This window comes from Geotrypetes seraphini, chromosome 10 (assembly GCF_902459505.1).
Source record: "Geotrypetes seraphini chromosome 10, aGeoSer1.1, whole genome shotgun sequence".
Lineage (NCBI taxonomy): Eukaryota > Metazoa > Chordata > Amphibia > Gymnophiona > Dermophiidae > Geotrypetes > Geotrypetes seraphini.
This window is the reverse complement of record NC_047093.1, coordinates 76,412,806-76,436,587: the sequence shown is the minus strand read 5'-3', so window position 1 is coordinate 76,436,587 and position 23,782 is coordinate 76,412,806. Positions and strand designations below refer to the sequence as shown.

The 23,782-nt window shown below is 42.9% G+C and overlaps 1 protein-coding gene across 5 annotated transcripts in view; it reads left to right on the top strand.

The window, feature by feature from the left end:
• Window positions 1-23,782, top strand: part of NEK6 (NIMA related kinase 6) — a 376,321-nt gene that overhangs the window by 79,156 nt on the left and 273,383 nt on the right. The window contains exon 3 of one of the 5 annotated variants that reach the window (XM_033960763.1): window positions 3,910-4,052. The exons of the other annotated variants lie outside the window; for them this stretch is intronic. The gene's annotated coding sequence lies outside the window, so the exon portion shown is untranslated. The remainder of the gene's footprint in view (window positions 1-3,909; window positions 4,053-23,782) is intronic. 5 annotated transcript variants of the gene reach the window in all.

The window sequence follows — 23,782 nt, the reverse complement described above, 5'->3', positions numbered from 1 at the left end:
GATGTCAGTTTGCATAACCCCCTGGAGTGGGACAGCAGGCCATTTATGAGAACTGGCAGGGCAATCCTGGGGCAATGAAAGTCATGAACTGAATGACTGCACAGCTGCTGTCACCTACTACCTTTGGTGCTCTCAAGTACTGATTGGCCTTTAGGGAAGGGGAGAGAGGGTAGCATCTGTGGGAACAGTCAGTACCTGGGAGAGAGGAAGAGGGGGAGATCTGTAATGGGTCAGTCTTTGAAGGTAGCATAATTACAGAAAGCCAGTGACTGACAATTAAGTCAGTCCCCATTTTACTAAAGTGACCTACTGCTTTGATTTTTATTTCTACAAAACCAGAAAATCCTAAACAAAACAACCCTTCCCTTCCCCTCGCCAAAAAAAAATGAAAATAGTATTCTTTTTTTAAAATTATTTATTTATTGATTTAAAAGCCAAGCATATGTCTTGCACAGAAAGCAGTCTTGCCCATACATTTTTACTTTAACAATTATAAACAAAGAAAATAAAGATTTTGGCTTAACTAACTCAAGTCCTCTATTATTAGGATCCAAGAAGTAAGTGAAATAAAGAACTGGAATAAACTGAAATAAAGAACTGGATGATTGCAAATAAACTACAACTTAGGGGCAAATTCTATAAGAAGCGGCCAAAACTTAGGTGTCGATATAGCGCGATTCAAGCACAATTTTGTGCTGTTTAGTGAGTCACGCTGAGCAGCACCTATTTTGGTGGTGCCCATTGAATAGGCCAGCTCTAGGTACAACTAAAAGTTAGGCGTCAATGCGCGCGCTTAAGCACGCTTAAGAGCAGTGATTCTGTAAGAAGGTGCCTAACATGCATAGTGCCTATTTTTTTGAAGGCCGTCTAAATTTTTAGAGGCGCCTTGTTACAGAATCGTACTTTCTTGATAGGCACCTGTGTTTCAATCAGTGCTGATTAAAAAGCTTAATTGAGCATATTATTAAATTTAGATAGGCATCTATGTATTTGGGCGCCTCCAAAATAGGTGCCTAACTTTAGGTGCTGGTTACAGAATTAATGCCTCAAAAGACTGAACCCCTCTGGATACACAAAGACACCTGCACATACCCCCGCCCATCCTTTTCCTGGGGAAACAACACACTTACAGCTAAAGATAACGTCCGCAGCCTAGGAGTGATCCTGGACTCAAATCTATCACTCTCAAATCATGTATCAAACTTAGTGTCTTCATCCTTCTACTTAGAGGTCTGCACGGGAACGGGGATCGCGGGGATCCCGCGGGTTCCCCCCCTGGCCCATGGGACTCCCACGGGGACGCCCCCTGGCCCACGGGACTCCCACGGGGATGCCCCCCTGACCCACGGGACTCCCCCTGGCCCACGGGACTCCCACGGGGATGAAAACAGCCTACCTAAATTCTGGCGATGCAGGCGTGCAGCTTACAAGTCCGGCGTCGCGGCAGGAAATAGCCATGCTGAGCAGTGAGCTCAGCACGTACACAGATGAAAGCCTTGCTTGCTGATTGGTCTGGCGGCCCTGCCCCGCCGTGCCGCCGGACCAATCAGCAAGCAAGGCTTTCATCTGTGTACGTGCTGAGCTCACTGCTCAGCATGGCTATTTCCCGCCGCGACGCCGGACTTGTAAGCTGCACGCCTGAAAAAGAAATCATCCTGGCCGGGGTCGGTGTCTTCCAGCAGCCTTCCTATCTGGTCCTCTCCCTTCTACCTGCTTCCGGCCACACCCCCTGCTCCGCGGCTCTCTTCGGCAACTCAGCAGCAGAGATCGACACAAGCTTCTGACGTCGGGGCCTACCCTCTGCGAGTCCCGCTTGTTTCAACTTCCTTTTTCCACAAAGGCGGGACTCGTAGAGGGAAGGCCTCGATGTCGGCAGCTTGTCTTGATCACCGCTGCTGACGAGTTGCTGAAGAGAGCCATGGAGCAGGGGGGTTTTGCCAGGTGCAGGTAGAAGGGAGAGGGCCAGATGCAGGACTCATGGGTGAGGGAGCAGAAGACAGAGAGAAAGAGAGAGGGGAGGGAAATAAAAGGAAATATTTCATACTGGGCTGGGCCGGAGTGGAGGGAGGGTGGAAAGATTCTGGCTACAGGGTGCATTAACAAAGGAAAAGGGGGGAAAGCTGAAAATGGAGATAGTGACACAAAGAAGAGAAAGAGTAAGCAGGATCTACTGAATAAGGATAGAGATACAGAGGGGACATGAAGAGGAGGTGAAATAGAGACATAGAAGTAATGCTGAAAAAGTGGGAGGGGGGAGATAAAGACATTGAAAGGGCAAATGGTGAACATGGGGTAAAGACAAGGACAGAGACAAATGAAGATTCTGAAAAAGTGGTGAGATAGGGATATAAGTGAGATGGACACAAAGAAGGGTGATGCTGGAAAATAGGTGGAATGGTAATTCTGACAGACACAAGGAGAGATGGGGCTCAGGCTGGATGGAATGAGGAGAAATGCCTTGTTGGCCCGGAACTTCCTCTCCTACGTCAGAATTGACATCGGGGAGCGGAATGCTGGTCAGCGCGTCGCTTCTGCAGGGAAAGCTTGGGACAGCAGTGGCTTGGGGGCTATTCCCCGATGGCAGTGGCAGCAAACCGAGTGGCTTGGGGGAGGGCACGGAGAAAGAAAGAAAGGGGGCAGACAGGGAGACAGAAAGAAGGGGGAACAGGGAGACAGAAAGAAAAAGTTGGGGGAGAGAATGAGGTCTGGAGGAGAGGAAACATACAGGAGGCTGAAAGAAAGGAAGAAAGATTGGATGCACAGTCAGAAGAAGAAAGTGCAACCAGAGACTCATGAAATCACCAAACAGCAAAGGTAGGAAAAATGATTTTATTTTCAATTTAGTGATCAAAATGTGTCTGTTTTGAGAATTTATATCTGCTGTCTATATTTTGCACTATGGCTCCCTTTTACTAAACCGCAATATCGTTTTTTAGCGCAGGAAGCCTATGAGCATTGAGAGCAGCGCGAGGCATTCAGCGTAACTCCCTGTGCTAAAACCTACTATTGTGGTTTAGTAAAAAGGGAGGGGGTGTATTTGTCTATTTTTGTATTTTGTTACCGTGGTGACATTGCATAGAGTCATCTGCCGTGACCTCTTTGAAAAAACCCGGAATATGAATAATTAACATTTTCTCTGCCTTTCATTGTGCTTTGTGTTTTTTTTTAATTTTATTGTTGGTAGATCATTTTGACTTAGTCTTTATAAAGTAGCTCGCAAGCCCATAAAGTGTGGGCACCCCTGCTCTTACTCTGGGGCACCAGACCTCCCTCACGGCACACACACGGCAAATGGAAGAAAGAGGAGAATTTTTGGTCGTAGGGAGGAAGGTACAGAATGTGATAGGGAAGAAAAAGATGAGAGTGAGAAATGTGGCAAGGGAACAATGGGACAGATTGAAAGGGATGCAAGAGGGAGGAATATTGGACAGTGGTGAAGGGAATGGAGGGAGAGATGTGGCATAGTGTTGGAGAGGGGTGATAGAAGGAGAAATGTTGGGCATGGGGCTGGTGGGCAGGCATGAAAGATGAGAAAGAGATAAATGCTGGACCATGGTAGGGGAAATCAATGGACAGCAACAGAAGAATTTAGAGGAGATGGGAAAGCGGAAAAAAGAAACTGGGACCAACTTTATGGAAAAATAAGTCTCCAGACTCAGTAGTACTCTCGCCTATCCCTACTTTAGTTACCCTTTCCAAACAATTTTTGGCACTGGGTCATACAGCCTCTCGTTTCTATAAATATCTAAAATCTCTCACGCCATTTCCACTGTCCTCCCTACAATCTGCTTGGGAATCTGACCTAACTATTTCAATTTCTGACGAGGCATGGGCATACATATTTAAATCTACCTTTCACACTTCTCGCTCTGCCTCCATTCTTCAACAATCATTCTTCTTACTTCACAGAGCCACTTGGACCCCCATAAGATCTCACCGTATTAATCCCTCCTTTTCTAAGAATTGTTGGACCTGCAACTTATCTGATGGCACTCTGAAGCATCTTCTCTTCTCCTGTTCCTCCATCAACTCTTTCTGGTCCTCCGTGTGGGGTACGGTATGCTCTATATTTCATATAGATATTCCCTTGACATATCAAATGCTTCTACTGAAGTCTTTCTCATTAAACGACATAATACCTGATTCAGATTATTTCCTGCTGGACCTTTTACTCTCCCTAGCCCTTAAGGTTCTCTTGTCTTCATGGAAAGACTTATCTAAAGCCTCATATTCTCAATGGTGGAACTTGGTTTGCCTTACTTACCGGTCTGAAATATACTTAGCTAAGGCCTCTAACAAGTTTCTCCATTCCCAAACCAAATGGAATTCATTAAAACTATATTTGCGCCCCAATCAATCTTGATATCCTTGCTTCCATATAATAATGTTTTTTATTTAATTTTTATCATTTCTATCACAACTATTTGTGTTATATTTATATATTGTTTCGTAGAGGATGCTTTATTTATTCAGATTACATTGATGTATGACATTTTTGTTATTTCACTTTGATTCATACTTGCTAATACTTCTTCTGGATGTTAATATTAGATATAAGGTGCACTCCTACTTTGTTTATACGATGTTTACTGACGGTATATCATATCACCACCTAAATATGCACTTGCTCATTTTACTGTTGGATTGTACCTCTCATTCACTATGTTTTGTTATATTCATCCATATTTTGTATCTTGAAAAAATTTCAATAAACAAACCTTGACAAAAAAAAAAAAAAAATAAGTCTCCAGACAACGAAGGTAAAAAATGGAATTTATTGACTAAAATATGTTAGCTTTGGGAAATGTATATGGCAGATGTCTTTGTTTTGTGTTCAAAAGAAAAGGAAATGCATTTCTGGTTTTATTTCTACAGTGTTGAAGTACTTGTTGACCCTTGCTGTGACTGGTGGGGATCCCCAAGCACCGCCAGCAGAGGACCTCCTCTAGAAATGGCCAGAACTCCCCTCCACCAAACGCAGCAGTCGCTGGCAGCATCCATGAGCCACTGAGGTGCCAGCATCTGTGACTCAGGGACGCTACTGCTGCCTGCTAAGCTTGGCAAAAGGGACCCCCGGCCAACTGCAAAGGAAGTCCTCAGCTGACAGTTTGTGGGTTCTCATCAGCTGAGTATTTATATTTTATATTTACATTAGAGGTTCTGGTAGAAACCCATTTACAAAGTATGTATTCTTCCCAATTAATATTTCCAAATTAATAAAGTCTCTTTGCTTATTTGTAAATGGGTCTCTACCAGAGCCTTTAATTCAGTAGCATAATTAAATAAAATAACTATTTCTGAAGTTTATAGGGAAGGATGGTGACGGAGGGGATTCCTCGCGGGGATGGGTGGGGACGGAGGGGATTTCTCGCGGGGACGGGTGGGGACGGAGGGGATTCCTCGCGGGGACGGGTGGGGACGGAGGGATTCCTCACGGGGACAGGTGGGGACGGAGGGATTCCTCACGGGGACGGGTGGGGACGGGTGGGATTTTGGCGGGGACGGGTGGGATTTCTGTCCCCGCGCAACTCTCTACTTCTACTACCTCCATCAACTGAAGTGCATCTGTCCCTACTTTTCAGAAACTGATTTTGCCCAACTACTACATGCGTTTGTATTATCCCGTTTAGACTATTGCAACGCACTACTAGTTGGCTTACCGACAAAAACCCTCTCCTGCCTCCAAGGTGTACAAAATGCAGCCATTCGTCTCCTGAAAACCTAGGTTTCCGAGACCATGTTAACCCCAGCACTAACATCCATGCATTGGTTACCTATCCAAAAACGCTGCGCCTTTAAAGCCTTGGACCTAGCCTTCAAGACCTTCCACAAGCTGATACCGAACTACATGACATCAAAACTACAAATTTACATCCCAAACAGATCACTGAGATCTCAAACAGAGAGATGGCTCACACTACCACCTGGTCGTTCACTCAAAACTGAAACAGCCCACAAACACTCTTATTCACAGTTTATACCCAGATTCTGGCACATCATCCCCACATCCATTAGATCACTAGACACTCTGTGGAACCTCAGGAAGGCCGTGAAAACTTTCCTCTTCACAAATCCAGCTCCTTAATGTCCAACGCTACTCACGAGCTCCATAATGACAGACGTTACTCACGGGATCTAAACTGCCAACCACCAATCATATACTATGCATGTAATATCTTCTATGAATGCTGCAAATTCTTCTAAGCTATGTCGGCCAAAAATGTCTTTCAATAATTTTGTCCTTCTATACTATGAATGTATCTTTGTAACTCATTCTGGGCTCCTTTGAGGACTTGCTAAATAAATAAATAAAGTAGCGAGAACTAAGGAAATGCAAAATCATGTAATAAAGACATAATAAGGGCTGTTGAATTGAGAAAGGAGAGTCATATATTTTTAATCTGAGAGTTTACGATTTTTCTCCACCTAGATGAGATAACGCCAAAAAGGCAGTTAATTGATGGGGTTCAAAGAAAACATATTTTACTGTACGGTGACACACTTGTAGGGGTGTCTTAGGTAAAATGTGGCCCCCATAGAGATGACCCCTGGTTTTAAAATAAGAAATTCATGATGACGCCTTTGTGTCTCTTGTGAGAGGTCAGGAAACATTTGTATTTTGAGTCCCCAAAATTCTTTCAGCTGGTTTTTAAAGAAAAGTCTCAAATTCCAAGATTTATCTATAGAAAGAGCTAAAGTAAGAATTAATGTGGAAGGTATTACTATCTCCTTATCTGATGTCTCCAATAACTTTGTCACATCCAATGGCTCTTGGTCATCTATCTCTTGTTGTTGATTTTTCCTATCAGGAAGGTAGTATACTTGTGAAAATGGGGATAAATTGTCCTCCAACATTTCCAATATTCCAACTGGATATCTTTTTAACATTTCCCTAGGAGTTATCAAAACACTCCTAGGAAAATTAATCAATATTAAATTATTATTGCGGGCATTGTTTTTAAGTGATTCTACCTTTCTTCTGAGATTCGTGTTGTCATTAATCAATGTCTCTTGGGTTAATTTTGATGAATTAACTTCTTGTTCCAACTTTTCCAATGAAGATTTGGAGACAGTCACATCTTGTTTTAAATTATTTAGCTCTTTTGTATGTTCTATTATTTTCCCCTCTATATATTTGAAATTTGGACTTATGGACTTCCCTAAGTTAGCCACAAGTTTCCAAAGTGAATCTAGAGTCACCTCCATTGGCCTTTCCATAAAAATGTGCTCTTTTTTAGTGGAAAAATGCTCACCATCATAGGGTTTCTCTTGGCGCTTCTCTCTCCGTTCCAATTCACTCCCTGAAGAATCATCAGTCCCAGTATCTTCGGTAGGACTTCCCTGAATAGAGACACCTACCTCAAGACTCTCAGCTGAAACTGCGCTAGCGTCAGGAAAGAGGAATATCTGGGAGTGATTTATTCCTCCTGAACGAACCCACGGCTGGAATATCTGGTGCTATGGAGGAACAAGGCTCAAAGGAGGTAAAACAGTTGAAAGTACAATGTCCAAACAAGTTTCCTTTTTGCCAGTTAAACCCCCAGAAGTCACCCTTGAAACCCTTTGGGATTTGGTGGCAAATTTGGGAAACTTTTTTAAATCCCTAAATTGAATATTTAAACAAAGAATTGAAAATTCAGAAGGAAGAAATTAACTCTTTGACTGAAGATATGACTTTAGTAAAATCTGATAATCAAAACTGTGATAAAGAGTTGATAACTGTTAAACATCATCAAGATTTGCTTGTAAGAGATAATTTAATGATGAGGAGAAAATTGGAAACCCTTGAGAACAATAGTAGAAATAATAATCTATGCTTGATTAACTTTCCCAGGATTTCCTCAGTTTCTCCTCAAGTTATGGTAAAATGTTATTTCCTGGAAATTTTTAAGATCCCAGAAGATTCACTACCCCCCCCCCCCCCTTTCATAGGCTTATTATTTGCCGGTTAAATCTCAAGACCCACAAAATAAAGAAGATGATGGTGACTCAAAGGAAGGTCCTTTAGATGTTTCCGCTTTATTGGAACAATCTGAAAGAGAAGTGGCTATTCCAGCCACCCTCTTACTGACTGTAACTTTGGCTCCATACAAGGATTGAATCTTTAAAATTTTCTTTAAGAACAGATCAAAAGATTTCCTAGGGTGCCATATTCAAATATTCCTTGATGTCTCAAGGAAGTCTCAGAAAAAAAGACGAGAATTCCTGATTTTAAAACCTGGGGTTACTCAGCTAGGGGGCACATTTTTTTCTTAGATATCCTTGCAAGGGTGTTATTAGATATCGTTCTGTGAAATATGTTTCTGTAGAACTGACACATTTAGTAAATTTTCTCTAATTAAAACGTCTTGAAATGTGGAAATAACATCAACTACTGCATCCAATTAATAATTAGCTCTATGTTTAGCAGCAGATTACTAGTATACCTTTCATAGAATAAGTTCCTAAACTAAATTACTCTCTTTCTCTATCTTGGATACAGTCTACTGGGCTTGATGGCCCATTGGTCTGACCCAGTAAAGCTATTTGTATGTTCTTATACAAAATACTTCAACTTCTAGTTTTTTTTTCCAGAGTGGTTTTATATTTGAGCAGTAATGGGGTTCAAGAAGGGATTGGATGATTTCCTGAAGGAAAAGGGGATAGAAGGGTATAGATAGAGGATTATTATACAGGTCCTGGACCTGATGGGCCGCCATGTGAGTGGACTGCTGGGCATAATGGACCTCTGGTCTGACCCAGCAGAGACATTACTCATGTTCTTATGTTCTTTTATGAGTGAGTGTTCCAGTCTACTGAGAGCAAAACTGGCAAATGTTTGTGACTGAGGGATGAATGGTTGCTTGGATTGTGCTCAGTTTGTTTGGGATATACCCTTGAACCTTGACGATGGTATACTACAGCAAAATACATTATTTCATTTCAGCATTCAAGAGAAAGAGGAAAGGAGAAAAGCAAGAACTTGCCTCGAAAACCAGCAAAGCAAACGCATACAAAGAGAGTTCTTCTTCTTTGGACTGTTTTATGAACTAAAACATACTGCATTTAGTTGGATTTTGACATCTCACTTGCCTCTCTTTGTATGCGTTTGCATTTCAGCATTCATGAAATCTTTGATATACTTACCTGAATACAATACCTTTGATTCATTTGTATTTACTTTTGTTTTCTTGCCCCTTTTTCTCATTATCTACTCCCTCTTTCCCCAAGTATGTGACTTGCCTGCAGAAACCATGCTGAGGAAAGCTTTATGGTAGGTTGTGCAGGCCAGTTACCTGTGGCACCATTTAACAATGGGCACCCCTAGGAGCTCTGAATTAGCATGAACTGGAATGCTCGAAGGTCGTTATTGAATCAGCCTATGCCTTCTGGGGTTTGATGTTATGTGCTGGTTGGGTGAGGCGACCCTACCCTGGTACCAGGCAGCCCAGAGCTAACCCTGAACTAGGCCTGGCATAAACCTGGTGAGGTTAGGAAGGAAACCATAAAACTGTAATAGCAAATAAAGACAAGCATGGTGCCACTTTATGCAAAACATGCAGCTCACCTCCTCTGAGTGTTTTGTTTAGGATTATACCTGCTGCTGTGTGAAGGTTACACTCATCTATGCATGCTGGAGAAAGTGAACTATAAACATAACAAAATAGAAAATGAAGACAGATGAAGACCATGTGGCTTGTCCAGTCTGCCCATCCATACCATCTACTATTCCTTCCTTTCCCTGGGCATGTCCTGTGCTTTCTTGAATTCAAATATGGACACATGGTTGGAAAATAAGGGGAGACAGGCGAAAGAGAAGCCTAATATCGGTCACAGGGATTTTATGCTAAGATAGGTGCTTATTCTTATTCCTCGATTTAACCTGCTACTGGTGGCAAGGAAGCACAGTTCATTCATTTAGGATAATAGATAGCAATTAAATTAGACATTGCTGAGGTACAGCTTTGAGCTGGTACAGAGCAGAGCTATTACATCCAATGTGCTGTTAGAACTCAAATGAGTGCAGAAATGTCAAATTGAGAAACTTACAGGCAAGTGACCCAAAGGGGCTATAGTGGCCCTCATGACTGTGCCCTGAACTTGAAGAAAAAAAATTGCTTATCAAATATGTAGTTTTTACCCAACACAATTTGTGCCAAAGTGACAAAAAAATTCATGTGTCGATTATCATGTGCAACAAGATGTAGCCTAATCACAGCTAATGCCTCATCCTGTGGGATATTTGTATATAGTGCAGAAATAACAAGGATGGCCAATAGCACACTGTTAGGAATAGTTTTAAACTCTTGCAAAATAAGGATCATAGATGTAATGTCCTTCACGTATGATCTGCTCTTTTGGGCCTCCAATTTTAAATAGAAATCCACAAAGTCAGATAATGACTCCAAAATTGATCCTGTACCAAAAACTATAGGGCGGCCAGGAGGGATTGTAAGAGACACATGGATCTTAGGAACAAAGTATATGACCAGGGTAACCAGATGTTTTTGATGTAAAAAATCAAACTCTTGCTCCATAATAGTCCTGTCTTCAAGGGCTTTCACTAGTGTAGTGCTGATAATATCTGCTAAATGGAGTGTAGGATCCTTTTTAAGGGAGATGTTTGGTCAATATCACATTCAGAGCTATTGTTTTCAAAAAAAACAAGGCAAGTTTGCATTTGTGGATTAATTTTTAAAAATGACTTGAAAAATCAAACCCAAACCCACTGATGGGACAAATGAAAGTCCTTTCTGTAATAAAGTCCTTTCTTCTGGTGTAAAATTCCTTCGGGACAAGTTAAATTCATTGGTGGACTCCACAGGCTGGGCTACCATGGGTTCTTGCATTCCCTCATTGTTCGACCTGTTGACATATTGGAGGCTAGTGCATGAAATTTGTGAAACAAACAAAGTGACTAGTTGGTGCTCGATCTCCTTTATTAGATAATATGACACTGATTCGACACAATCGTGTTTCAGCCTAAAAAGGCCTGCCTCAGGAGTCTGATTTTGTGAACTGAGGAGAAAGATATTTAGGGATTCACAAATGTGTGCGACACTTCTCTTGTAGTCTTTAAAAAGACTTTTATTTGTCTGCCTCTTGGCAAAAGAAAGACGGTGTGATTGTTTGAGGTAAAACAAGGTTCATGTGCCTGCCTCGTAATCTGTTCTTCCTGTGAAGCAACTGTTTCTTGCCTTTTCATCCTTAGGTACTGAGGTCTGCCACAACACGATCGTGTCGAGTCAGTGTCATATTATCTAATAAAGGAGATGAGCACCAACTAGTCACTTTCTTTGTTTGTTTGTTTCTTTGTCTTCCACGATTTGGGAAGGAGGAATCTCTTGTTTTCTCTGAGCATGAAAATTTCCAGGATTTTTTAAAATAACAATTTGGGCTCCCTCTGGGCCACCTTATGTCTTCTTAATCTTATTGGTGCCATCTTTTTCTTTATCAGAGGTGTCACGGGATGTGTGAATGTAGATGGGGTTTTGTCTTTGAACTTCTATTTTTATGCATCCAAGTTATATCCTTTGGCATTATCAGTCTCTTCCTGTTTAAATTTTTTTAATCTTCATTCGTTTTAGCTCTGAACAAAATTGATTCATATCTTCCTTGAATGCTGTTAGCTGTTGAGTGAATGTATCCACTGTCAAAAGATGTTTGAAGCACATTCAACTTCTGTTGATAATTATCTGGATATTGTATTAACTCTGTTTAAGTTGTCTTTATGATCAACAACATCGGATCCAGTGAATGCTTATTAAGAGCAGCATTTCATTTCTCCAGAAAACCAGGGTTGTCCAAAAATAGTTTTGGTTTCTTTTGTATGCGTAACCCCCTAGAGATATGCTTGCTTCTGCAGTATTCAGTTAAGGTGGCTGCATGCAGATCAGCTTTGAGGCACTTGTGTTAAAAAAAAAAAAAACCCATCTGTTCCCAATAAAAGGATGGTTGGGATTCTTCCTGAATCGTAAACTAGAGAATGACACGGGGACAAATTTTTCCCCATCCCCTTGAGTTCTTTTCCTGTCCCTGCCCCATTCCTGCAAGCTCCATCCTCCTCTGCGCTTGCCTCAAACGCTTTAAAATCATAAGTGTTCAAGGCTTGTGCGGTTAAGACAGAGCTTACAGGATGGGACAGTGACAGCAACAAAACTCATGGGGTCGGGATGGGGAAATTGAGTTCCTGTGGGGACGGGGACAAATTTGTCCCCGTGTCATTCTCTGTCGTAAAGAACTGAAATTTAGATAGCAAATCTACAGCTTGCTGATCATTAAATGAAAGGACATTATCCCATCCAAAAGCAGCCATTGACACCTGCAATTTTTCCTTGAAGGGTATAACCCCAAAAACTTTGTGAGGAGAAAACTTTGAAACAAAATTCAATATCTGCAGGATATATTGTCAACAAAAATAGTGAACGCCTCCCCCCCCAAAAAAAAACTAGCACAATCAAGCTCAATAGACTAGCAGTAATACATTTTGTGCTCTTAGAAAAAGTTGTTTAAAGGAGTTAATATAAAGTAAAGCAACTATTGGTCCCCCTTCTATTCTAATCATAGCACACAACTTTAAATTGCCAACTTTAAATTGCCCCCACATGGACCCTGCTTTGTAATAGCTGCGTCAGGAAGCCAAGAGAACAAACTTTCAAAAATAGATGTTCCTATGAAAAGGAGTATAAACTAGTCAGAATGGTTAGAAAAGTTCTTTAGCTCTTCAAAAACCCAATTTTCTATCAAAGTGTGGGTAGTGTTTACAAATAAGTTTGTCCTTTATATTTCTTGTTGCCCCCTATAGAATGATCTAGGTATTCTAATTATGTCAGCAACTGGAGGAAAAATTGGCTAAAAATGTAAGAGCACTCATAATTGAGAAAAAAATATGCAAACTTTATTATTTCACTGTGCAATGTAATTTACTTTCTTTTTCCACAAGTAAAGGCATACTATATCCCTTAGACGTTTCTTCCACCAACAGTATCTAAATGAGGAGTCATAACTTGAAAAGCCAAGGGTATGGGTGAAGCACCCTGCTGAATGCATGACAAATTAGAACAGGCACTGAATGTGAAACTGTTCTTTTCAGGTATCTGTATACATGAATAAGATTTGTGCAGGTGCAGTTATGTTTCTTTGACACTCAGCCATAAATTTCTAAATATTTTGAATCTATTAAAATACACAGTACATAAATGAGGACATCTTAAAAATTATGTGTATGTATATATACATAGTAGATAACATAGTAGATGACGGCAGATAAAGACTCGAATGGTCCATCCAGTCTGCCCAACCTGATTCAATTTAAATTTTTTTTTTTTTTCTTCTTAGCTATTTCTGGGCAAGAATCCAAAGCTTTACCCGGTATTGTGCTTGGGTTCCAACTGCCGAAATCTCTGTTAAGACTTACTTCAGCCCATCTACACCCTCCCAGCCTTTGAAACCCTCCCCAGCCCATCCTCCACCAAACGGCCATACACAGACACAGACTGTGCAAGTCTGCCCAGTACTGGCCTAGTTCAATATTTAATATTATTTTCTGATTCTAAATCTTCTGTGTTCATCCCACGCTTCTTTGAACTTAGTCACAGTTTTACTCAACACCACCTCTCTCGGGAGCGCATTCCAGGCATCCACTACCCTCTCCGTAAAGTAGAATTTCCTAACATTGCCCCTGAATTACCATCCCTCAACCTCAAATTATGTCCTCTGGTTTTACCATTTTCCTTTCTCTGGAAAAGATTTTGTTCTACGTTAATACCCTTCAAGTATTTGAATGGCTGAATCATATCTCCCCTGTCTCTCCTTTCCTCTAGGGTATACATATTCAGGGCTTCCAGTCTCTCCTCATATGTCTTCTGGTGCAAGCCTCCAATCATTTTCGTCGCTCTCCTCTGGACCGCCTCAAGTCCTCTTATGTCCTTCGCCAGATACGGTCTCCAAAACTGAACACAATACTCCAAGTGGGGCCTCAACAATGACCTGTACAGGGGCATCAACACCTTCTTCCTTCTACTGGCTACGCCTCTCTTTATACAACCCAGCAGCCACTGCCTTGTCACACTGTTTTTTCGCCTTTAGATCTTCGGAAACTATAACCCCAAGGTCCCTCTCCCCATCCGTGCATATCAGCTTCTCCCAGCATATACGGTTCCTTCCTATTATTAATCCCCAAATGCATTACTCTGCATTTCTTTGCATTGAATTTTAGTTGCCAGGCATTAGACCATTCCTCTAACTTTTGCAGATCCTTTTACATATTTTCCACTCCCTCTTCGGTGTCTACTGTTACAAATCTTGGTATCATCTGCAAAAAGGCACACTTTTCCTTCTAACCCTTCAGCAATGTCACTCACAAACATATTGAACAGGATTGGCCCCAGCACCGAACCCTGAGGGACTCCACTAGTCACCTTTCCTTCCTTCGAGCGACTTCCATTAACCACCACCCTCTGGCGTCTGTCCGACAGCCAGTTTCTGACCCAGTTCACCACTTTGGGTCCTAACTTCAGCCCTTCAAGTTTGTTCAACAGCCTCCTATGAGGAACTGTATCAAAGGCTTTGCTGAAATCCAAGTAAATTACATCTAGCATATGTCCTCAATCCAGCTCTCTGGTCACCCAATCAAAAAATTCAATCAGGTTCGTTTGGCATGATTTACCTTTTGTATAGCCATGTTGCCTCGGATCCTGTAACCCATTAGATTCAAGGAAGTACACTATCCTTTCTTTCAGCAACACTTTCATTATTTTTCCACCGGCCTGTAGTTTCCTGCTTCATCCCTGTGACCACTTTTATGAATAGGGACCACATCCGCTCTCCTCCAATCCCCAGGAATCACTCCCGTCTCCAGAGATTTGTTGAACAAGTCTTTAATAGGACTCACTAGAACCTCTCTGAGCTCCCTTAGTATCCTGGGATGGATCCCATCTGATCCCATCGCTTTGTCCACCTTCAGTTTTTCAAGTTGCTCATAAACACCCTCCTCCGTGAACGGCGCAGAATCTACTCCATTTTCTCATGTAACTTTGCCAGACAATCTCGGTCCTTCTCCAGTATTTTCTTCTGTGAACACAGAACAGAAGTATTTGTTTACCACATTTGCTTTCTCCTCATCACTCTCCACATATTGGTTCCCAGCATCTTTTAACCTAGCAATTCCATTTTTTATGTTCCTCCTTTCACTAATATATCTGAAAAAAGTTTTATCTCCCTTTTTTACATTTTTAGCCATTTGTTCTTCTGCCTGTGCCTTCGCCAAACGTATCTCTCTCTTGGCTTCTTTCAGTTTCACCCTTTAGTCCTTTCTGCTCTCCTTTTCTTGGGGTTTTTTTTATATTTCATGAACGCCAACTCTTTCGCCTTTATTTTCTCAGCCACTAGGTTGGAGAATCATATCGGCTTCCTTTTTCTCTTGTTTTTATTGATTTTCTTCACATAAAGGTCCGTAGCCATTTTTATCGCTCCTTTCAGCTTAGACCACTGTCTTTCCACTTCTCTTATGTCCTCCCATCCTAACAGCTCTTTCTTCAGGTACTTTCCCATTGCATTAAAGTCCGTACGTTTGAAATCTAGGACTTTAAGTATCGTGTGGCCGCTCTCCACTTTAGCCGTTATATCAAACCAAACCGTTTGATGATCGCTACTTCCCAGGTAAGCACCCACTCGAACATTAGAGATACTCTCTCCATTTGTGAGGACCAGATCCAATATCGCTTTTTCCCTTGTGGGTTCCGTCACCATTTGTCTGAGCAGAGCCTCTTGAAAGGCATCCACTATCTCCCTACTTCTTTCCGATTCCGCAGACGGAACATTCCAGTCCGCATCTGGCAGGTTGAAATCTCCCAACAGCAGAACCTCCTCTTTCCTTCCAAACTTTTGGATATCCACAATCAGATCCTTATCAATTTGCTGCGATTGAGTCGGAGGTCTGTAGACTACACCCACATAGATAGAAGTTCCATCTTCTCTTTTCAGAGCAATCCATATCGCTTCTTCCTCTCCCCAGGTCCCTTGCATTTCGGTCGCTTGGATATTGATCTTTACATAGAGAGCTACTCCTCCACCTTTATGACCATCTCTGTCCTTCCTAAAAAGATTATATCCCGGTATGTTTGCATCCCATCCATGTGATTCACTGAACCATGTCTCTGTGATAGCGACATTATCTAGATCTGCCTCAAACATCAGGGCTTGCAGATCATGAACTTTGTTGCTTAGACTGTGAGCATTTGTGATCATCGCTTTCCAGCTATTTTTCAGCGATAATCTCCTTTTTCGTATGGATTTTTGTGTCGTTTCACTTTCCGTTGCAATACTAAGAAATGAGTTGCTGATATTGCTTATGTTGCAGTCTTTACTACTATCACATCTTTTCTTTTGCTGGGGGTGGTCTCTATAATTGTCCTTCGTACTGGATTTTAGGAAGCCTTTAAACCAAGAGTATACTTTGTCTGAGATACCTATTGCATCCAAGATTTGCAGAAGGATGTTATGATCAACAAGGTCAAATGCTGCAATCAGGTCCAATTGTATGAGAAGCATTTTATTTCCTGTGCTGAGGTGTTGTCTGATTGTGTCCATAAGGGAGCCAAGAAGAGTCTCTGTGCTGAAGTTGGTTCTGAAGCCAGATTGCATGGGGTGGAGTAGGTTATGGTTATCCAGATAGTTAGTGAGTAGTTTGGCTATTAGGCCTTCTGTAAATTTGATGTATAGCGGTATTGAGGCAATAGGGTTGAAGTTGGATGGTTGGTCTGGTGGTCCTTTTGGGTCTTTTTGGATTGGGGCGATGATAATTTCGCTGAGTACAGTGGGGAAAAAGCCGTCTGTGAGCGTGGTTTGAATCCATTGTAGAAGTAAAGCACGGAATTTTATACTGGAGGTAGTAAGAAGATATGAAGGGCAGTGGTTGAAGTCACAAGAGGCGTGGCTGTATTTTTTGTAGAGATTGTTGAATTCGGACCATTGTATGATGGGGAATTGAGACCATGTTCTGTCTGCTGCAGTTGAATCTTTTTCTGTGGGGTGAATTGTGATTACGTTTTGGTGGGATGGAGTAAGATTGAGGGTGGCTCTGACGTTAGTGATTTTGTTCTTGAAATGATCTGCTAGGAGGGTAGCTGAGGGGGGTGGGGTATTGTTTGTGGTTGTGTAGGGTTTGGTATCTGTTAGATCTTTTAAGATTTGGAATAGTTTTTGGGGTCTTGGGTTTCTGTGCCTATAAGATTTGTGTAATGAGTTTTCCTTTTGGTCTTTAGTAGAAGTTTGTTAATTTTTTTCCAAGCAATTTTTGTTTGATATAGGCTTGTTTTTCTCCATTTTCTTTCTAATCTTCTACACTGTCTTTTGAGTTGGAACAGTTCCTTGTCAAACCATTGGTCTGATCTCCTGCTGGTTCTGGTTTTGGTTTGTAGTGGGGCTAGTTCATCAAGGATGTTGGTGGACACATACTTCCAGTGAGAGATGAAGTTTTTTGGGTCGCAGTCTTGGATTGATTCATCTACTTATGTCCAAAAGGTGGTTGGCTCGATATGTTTGCGTGAGGTGTATGTTATTTTTTTGGATTGAGGTGTGGTTTTGGTCTTGGTCCAGTTGATGTTGAAGTTGTAGGTGTAGTGATCTGACCAGAGGGATGGGAACCAGGTTCCGTTGGGTGTTTGAATTGCTGGGATGGATGGTTGGTGAGTCATGAATGCTGCAATGTCCAGTTGATGACCTTTTTCATGTGTGGTTTGTGGGTTTAGGATTTGGAAGGACAGGGCGGTGAGGAAAGATAGACAGTTTTTTGCTGGTGTGGAAGTTAGGTCTTCTAGGTGAAGGTTTAGGTCTCCTAGGATAAGGTTGTATTCTGCTGTTAAGGAGTTTTGGTAAATTAAGTTTTCAAATTCAGGTCTCACTGTGGTCCAGTTGCCTGGCGTTATATAACAGAGCATGCAGTTTAGAGTGTTTTTTAGTGTTGTGCTTGTGAGATGACAGGCGAGGAAGTCCATTTGTGGGGTGGATGTTTTTTCTAGTATGTTTAGGGTTAGGGAGTCCTTAATTATTATTGCTAGTCCTCCTCCGCGTTTTTTCTCTCTGCAGGTTACTGTTATTTTGTACCCCTGAGGGCATACCTCAGTTATTCTAGGGTCTGTGTCTGAGGTTAACCAGGTTTCTGTGAGGAAGAGGCAGTCTAGGTTTTCGGTTATTATCCAGTTTTTTATGTGTTCTGTTTTGGGTCCTAAGGCTCTGATGTTTAAGTAGACGCAGGTTAGGGAAGTGATGTCTGTTTGATGGTTATGAGCCGTTTCAGGGTAAATGAGAGTTTTTGGAAGATGATGAGGTTTGGTTTTGGGATGTGTAGGTCTACTTCTCCATATTAGGGTGATAGGGTGTTGAGTGCTGGAATGGTGGTTCGAGGGATCTCCTGTTGAGAGTCTGGATATTGGTTGCAAAGGAGCTTGTAGGTGTGGTGGGTATTGGTAAGTTGTTTGCTACTACTTTCCAACTGGTAATGAGAAGGATTATCAGTAGGGTGGCTTGAGTGTGTGTTTTGGGGGATAGCTTTATTTTAGGTGTTTGGGGTTGTGGGCTGAAGTCGTTGGTCTGTGTTGGGGCAGCTCCCGGTGGCAATGGAGCTGTCCTGAGAAGTCGGCAAAGTCGTAGGGGGCTTCGGGAGGTGGAGCAGGGCTCCCACGCGGCCCGAGGTCGCTGGTCTGTGTCTGGGCAGCTCCCGGTGGCAATGGAGCTGTCCTGAGAAGTCGGCAAAGTCGTAGGGGGCTTCGGGAGGTGGAGCAGGGCTCCCACGCGGCCCGAGGTCGCTGGTCAGTGTCGGGGCAGCTCCCGGTGGCAATGGAGCTGCCTTGTAGAGAAGAAGCAGAAACTCGGGGGTTTCGGGAGGTGGAGCAGAGCTCCCACGCGGCCCGAGGTCGCTGGTCAGTGTCGGGGCAGCTCCCGGTGGCAATGGAGCTGCCTTGTAGAGAAGAAGCAGAAACTCAGGGGTTTCGGGAGGCGGAGCAGGGCTTCCATGCGGCCCGAGGTCGCTGGACAGTGTCGGGGCAGCTCCCAGTTTACAATTAATTAAATTTATTTTCTATCCCGTCATCCACAAAGAGCTTAGGATAGGTTATATATTAATATATAGTTAGGTTACAATATGTCATAGTTACAGTACAAGTTTGGTTTTTTCTGGTACAAGTTTTTATCCTAACTCGACACATACTAGGGATTAGAGAATGACACGGTGACAAAATTCATCACCGTTCCCGTCCCCGCGGATAACCGCGGGAAACCATCTTCATGTTATTCTTTAAGGAGAGAGGGAAGAATCAGAGTATGAATGGCCACAACCACTGACCCTCAAGTTTTGCTTTGAAGAATGCTGGAGTAGAACAACCTGAGGTTGAAATAGACACTAAAAAATGACATGGGATTATTTCCCGCGGTTATCCACGGGGACGGTGATGAATTTTGTCACTGTGTCATTCTCTACTAGGGATCTAATAGCAATATCTGTAATATACAGTTTACAAGTTAAATTTGTCACAGTTACAGTATAAGATTTTACAGTACACATTTTTGTCCTAACACAACACATACAGAGGATCTGGTATCAATATACATTTCTTTGTAATCTATCGGTCTTGGTAGTTAGGTGAACAAGTATGTTTTTATTACTTTCCTAAAGTCCAGGAGTCCTTCAAGGGTTCTTATCTGTGGGAGCAGTTGATTCCAGTGACCCAGTATGAAGTGAGAGTAGGAAAGTTGTTTGACAGTTTGCAGTCGAAAGGCATGACCAGGGGGCGTTTTGAGGCTTATTTCATCTTGGGAACGGAGGTACCTGTTCAGCATGTACGGAGGAAACTTAGCCATCACGTGATTGGCCTAGTTTAATGCAAAAACATATTTTAGTACTTACTAAGTACAGTTCTCTCCCCCGATATTCACGGGGGTTCCTGAATCTTGACTGTTTTTCGTGGGAGAGACTGGAGAGGGCAGCCGGAGCGCCGGCAAGTGAAGGAAATCGTTCGCTTTATGCTACAACCGCCTCTTCCTGCACTAAAGTCGGGCCTTACCAATGTAAGGCTGCGTGTCAAAGCAGCTCCTGATTGGTAAGGGCCGACGTTAGTGCAGGAAGAGGCGGTCGGACCATACAGCGAGTGATTTCCTTCACTCGCTGGCGCCCCGGCTGCTCTCTCCCGCCTCTCCAGCTGTCCTCTCCTGGTTGGCGGTTCATGGTCGGAAAATACCACGAATGATCGGGACTGCAAACCGCCGACCGTGAATGACCGGGGAAATACTGTATTGGCATATATACTGTATATGTGAATATATATATATATAGTTAGTTAGACTTAAATTCCGTCCTCCCCAGAGAGCTCAGAACGGGTTACAGGTTAACATTCACAGTGTTACAATATTACATTACATAGGGTTACAGTTAACAACTGAAATCTAGATAGCAAATCTACAGTGTCTATATATAGTATGCATGTTCTCTCTCTCTCTCTTATTTATATATATTGTGGCGGGGAATAGGGTGCTAAGGTGCTGTCCTGACCCACACACCACCCAGCCGAGCAGTTCACTGGAGTGGCTAAGCAAGCCTCATCCTTAATTGGATTCAAACAAAAGATTTTCTTTATTTTTCTTCTGGTATTGGTATTTCAGATAAATCATATGGCACAACCAAACATTGTCCACATCATACGGTAGAAAACAATCCATAAACAAACTCAAAATGATGCCACAAAACGCTTCCAAAAAATCAAACATTTGCAATGTCCTTTTATCACAGTGCTAAACAACTGCACTGACATCAGCTGTGCAATCAGCTCTCTGATGTAATGCACAACTTACTAGAGCTTCTTTAACTTTGGGCTACTGTGCCCTGCTGGAACAGCTTTGGTGTATTATCAAATCCTTTGAGATTTTCTCTAAAGGCTTGTACAGTTCTTATTTCACATAGGAACACTGGTTTCATTAGAAGGACTGTGCTGGGAGATCAGGGAAGTGCCCTGACCCCACCTTCACAAACATGCAGAGAAATGTTTAGCATATACTTTTGACTTCACAGTAAACTATAGGCAAAGGGGTATATTTCCTCCCAAACCATTTCACATTCTGGCTCTGCAATGCTATTCACATTCTCAATCTCTGGGATTTCAGCAGACATTTCTATATCCTGGCTTGTATGTTCTTCCTGAGCTGGATAGTTACAGCTGTTCTCATTAACTGAGAGCTAGCTGTCTGAGCACTGCCATCAGCTTGGTAAGTTTTGAGGCAGATAAGAGTTCTCACTTGCATGGCAGATTCCTCCTGTCTTGTCCCCAGCCAAGGAAGGTCTAGTCCCAAGTCTGATTCAAAGTGTCTCCAATATCTTTCCCCATTGTTTATCCCTGGTGTGGGTCTCTGAGATGAGCTCCGTGACAAACTCTGAGGTGGCCTCCTGCTGTGTGAAACCACTCCCCGTTTAGCCAACTGAGCTGAGCTGCTCAGCTTCTTGATTGGCTGCCTAGTCCATTGCTCCCTGAGGTCTGACGTTACTATGTGAGAACTTTGCGCCCCTCCCTCACTGCCTATTGCAGTTTTATAAAAGGGTGTGAAACCTTTTCCTGCTGGTTGCACTCTACCTTGCTTATTCAAAGGCAAATAAATCTCTGTTCCTGCCTTTTCTAAGTTAACAGGAACTGCCTCTGTGTGATCAAGGTTTGCAATGCTAGTATTGCAACCAGTTCGACAACAGGGTTTTTTTTTGAGGATAGCTTATAAATACTTATATTCAACAATCTTATTTTAACGCATGCTTTAATTTTGTTAAAGGACTAGTAAATTAGTCCGTTTATATTAAACATATGAATCACTACCTGATTCAACAAATAGCACTCATCCCTATAATTAATAGTGAGGTAGAAGTATCATAGATGTGCATAATTCTCAGTAAAGAGACCTCTTATAACCTAGATGTTATTTCAAGTCTTCATTCTGAATGCATGTGATGTTATCATCTACTTCAAAACCTCCTTCCTACCCTAAAGTCTTTATTATTCATTTGTTAATTTATTAGTTTATTAATTAGAATGGAATAAAAGGAAATAAAAAATATAACTAACTAAGGGAGTACAATTTTTCATTAATTATGTGCAATTCTAACAATGTTTAGTACAAGAGCAACAACACTTATCTTGATGGCTTCTCAGCCAGAGCCAACCTTGGGGGACCATGAACTGCCTGACGCTTCTCACCAAATTTAGAGTGTTTCAGCCAGTGAGGCCTTCATCGGGGGACAATATTACTGTTGTGCCACTTGCCTTCAACCCTTTTGAAACTGTTTCCAGTGGCAGGGTTGTCACTGACTGGCATACTGTATGTCTTAGGGCTTGGTCCCTTTTTCCTGCACAGACAGCAATGTGCAACACTATTCTTTTGAGGCCCATGAATGTCTACAGCTGTCTGATAATGACCCTTAGCTTTAGATCTTCCCTTCTCTCAGCTAGCCAGTATAATCAGTTGATTCAGCTAGCTGTTGAGCTAGTCCTCGACCCATATCCCAATCCTCCTCAACTTGTACTGTTTTCATGTTCACCTTAGACCAAACTATGCAGACTTACATTTTGATCAAAGAACTGTGTATGCCCAAATACATTCTTGAGCAAATAACTTTTATACATATCCTGAAAACCCAGCTTTCTTTCAGGCCCTTAAGGAAAAGAACTCTACTGTACAGTATACTGTTCAGAATTTATTGTACAAAGCCATATCTGACAAAGCAATAATTGAAAGTTTCTTTTCCCTTTTGTTTTATATATGAATTTTGGTGTCCTCAGGAATCTAGCAGGTATTGGACTGATACTGGGATTGTTGAGGTCTTTTCCAGCTCCTGGTTGAAAAAAAGGACTTAGTGTAAAGTACTTATTGAAAAATATTGAAGTAAATCACATGGGACAAGGACCCATCGATAGATTTAAGATGTTTTTCCCATAATTACCTCTAGCACTAATGCCTGGCATGCCTCACTTTTTGTACAACCTGGGTTGTATATGTTCTGCTTGTATGCCAGTGTTTGTGCTATCAGCAGTGGCATACCAAGGGGGGGGCGTGGGGGCGGACCGCCCCGGGTGCTCCCAGTCCGGTCTGGTTCCCCCCCCGTGCTGAGTCTGGAAACAGCCTGCAGCAAGATCGCGCGGGGCGGGACTGCAGCGGAGGAAACAGCCGAAGCAAGCAAAGATCGCTGGCATCGCACGATCTTGCTGCAGGCTGTTTCCCCAGGGAAATGAAGCGGGGAGGCCGGGGGAATGAGCAGTGCTTCGTGGTGGTGGTGGTGGTTGGGCCGAGCGGTCCTTCGAGGTAGTGGTGGGGGCAGCAGTCCTTCAGGGTGGGGCGGGCAGGCAGACCTTGTGGAGGGGCGGGAGACAGGCCTTCAGGGGGACAGGCCTTCATGGAGAATAGGCAGGCAAGCCTTCAAAGGGGGGACAAGCCATTCTGGGGGGGGGGGGTGCAGGCCATCGGGGGGAACAGGCCTTCAAGGGGGACAGGCAGGCCTTCAGGGGGGTGACAGGCCTTCGGGGGGGGACAGGCCTTCAAGGGAGGGCACAGGCCTTCAAGGGGGGGACAGGCCTTCAAGGGGAACAGGCAGGCAGGCCTTCAAGGGGGGGGGACAGGCCTTTGGGGTGGGGTGTAGGCCTTTGGGGGGGGTGTAGGCCTTTGGGGGGGTGCAGGCCTTCAAGGGGGGGCAGGGGGACAGGCCTTCGAGGGGGGTGCAGTCTTCGTGGGGTGCAGGCCTTCGGGGGGGACAGGCCTTCAAGGGGGGCAGGCCTTC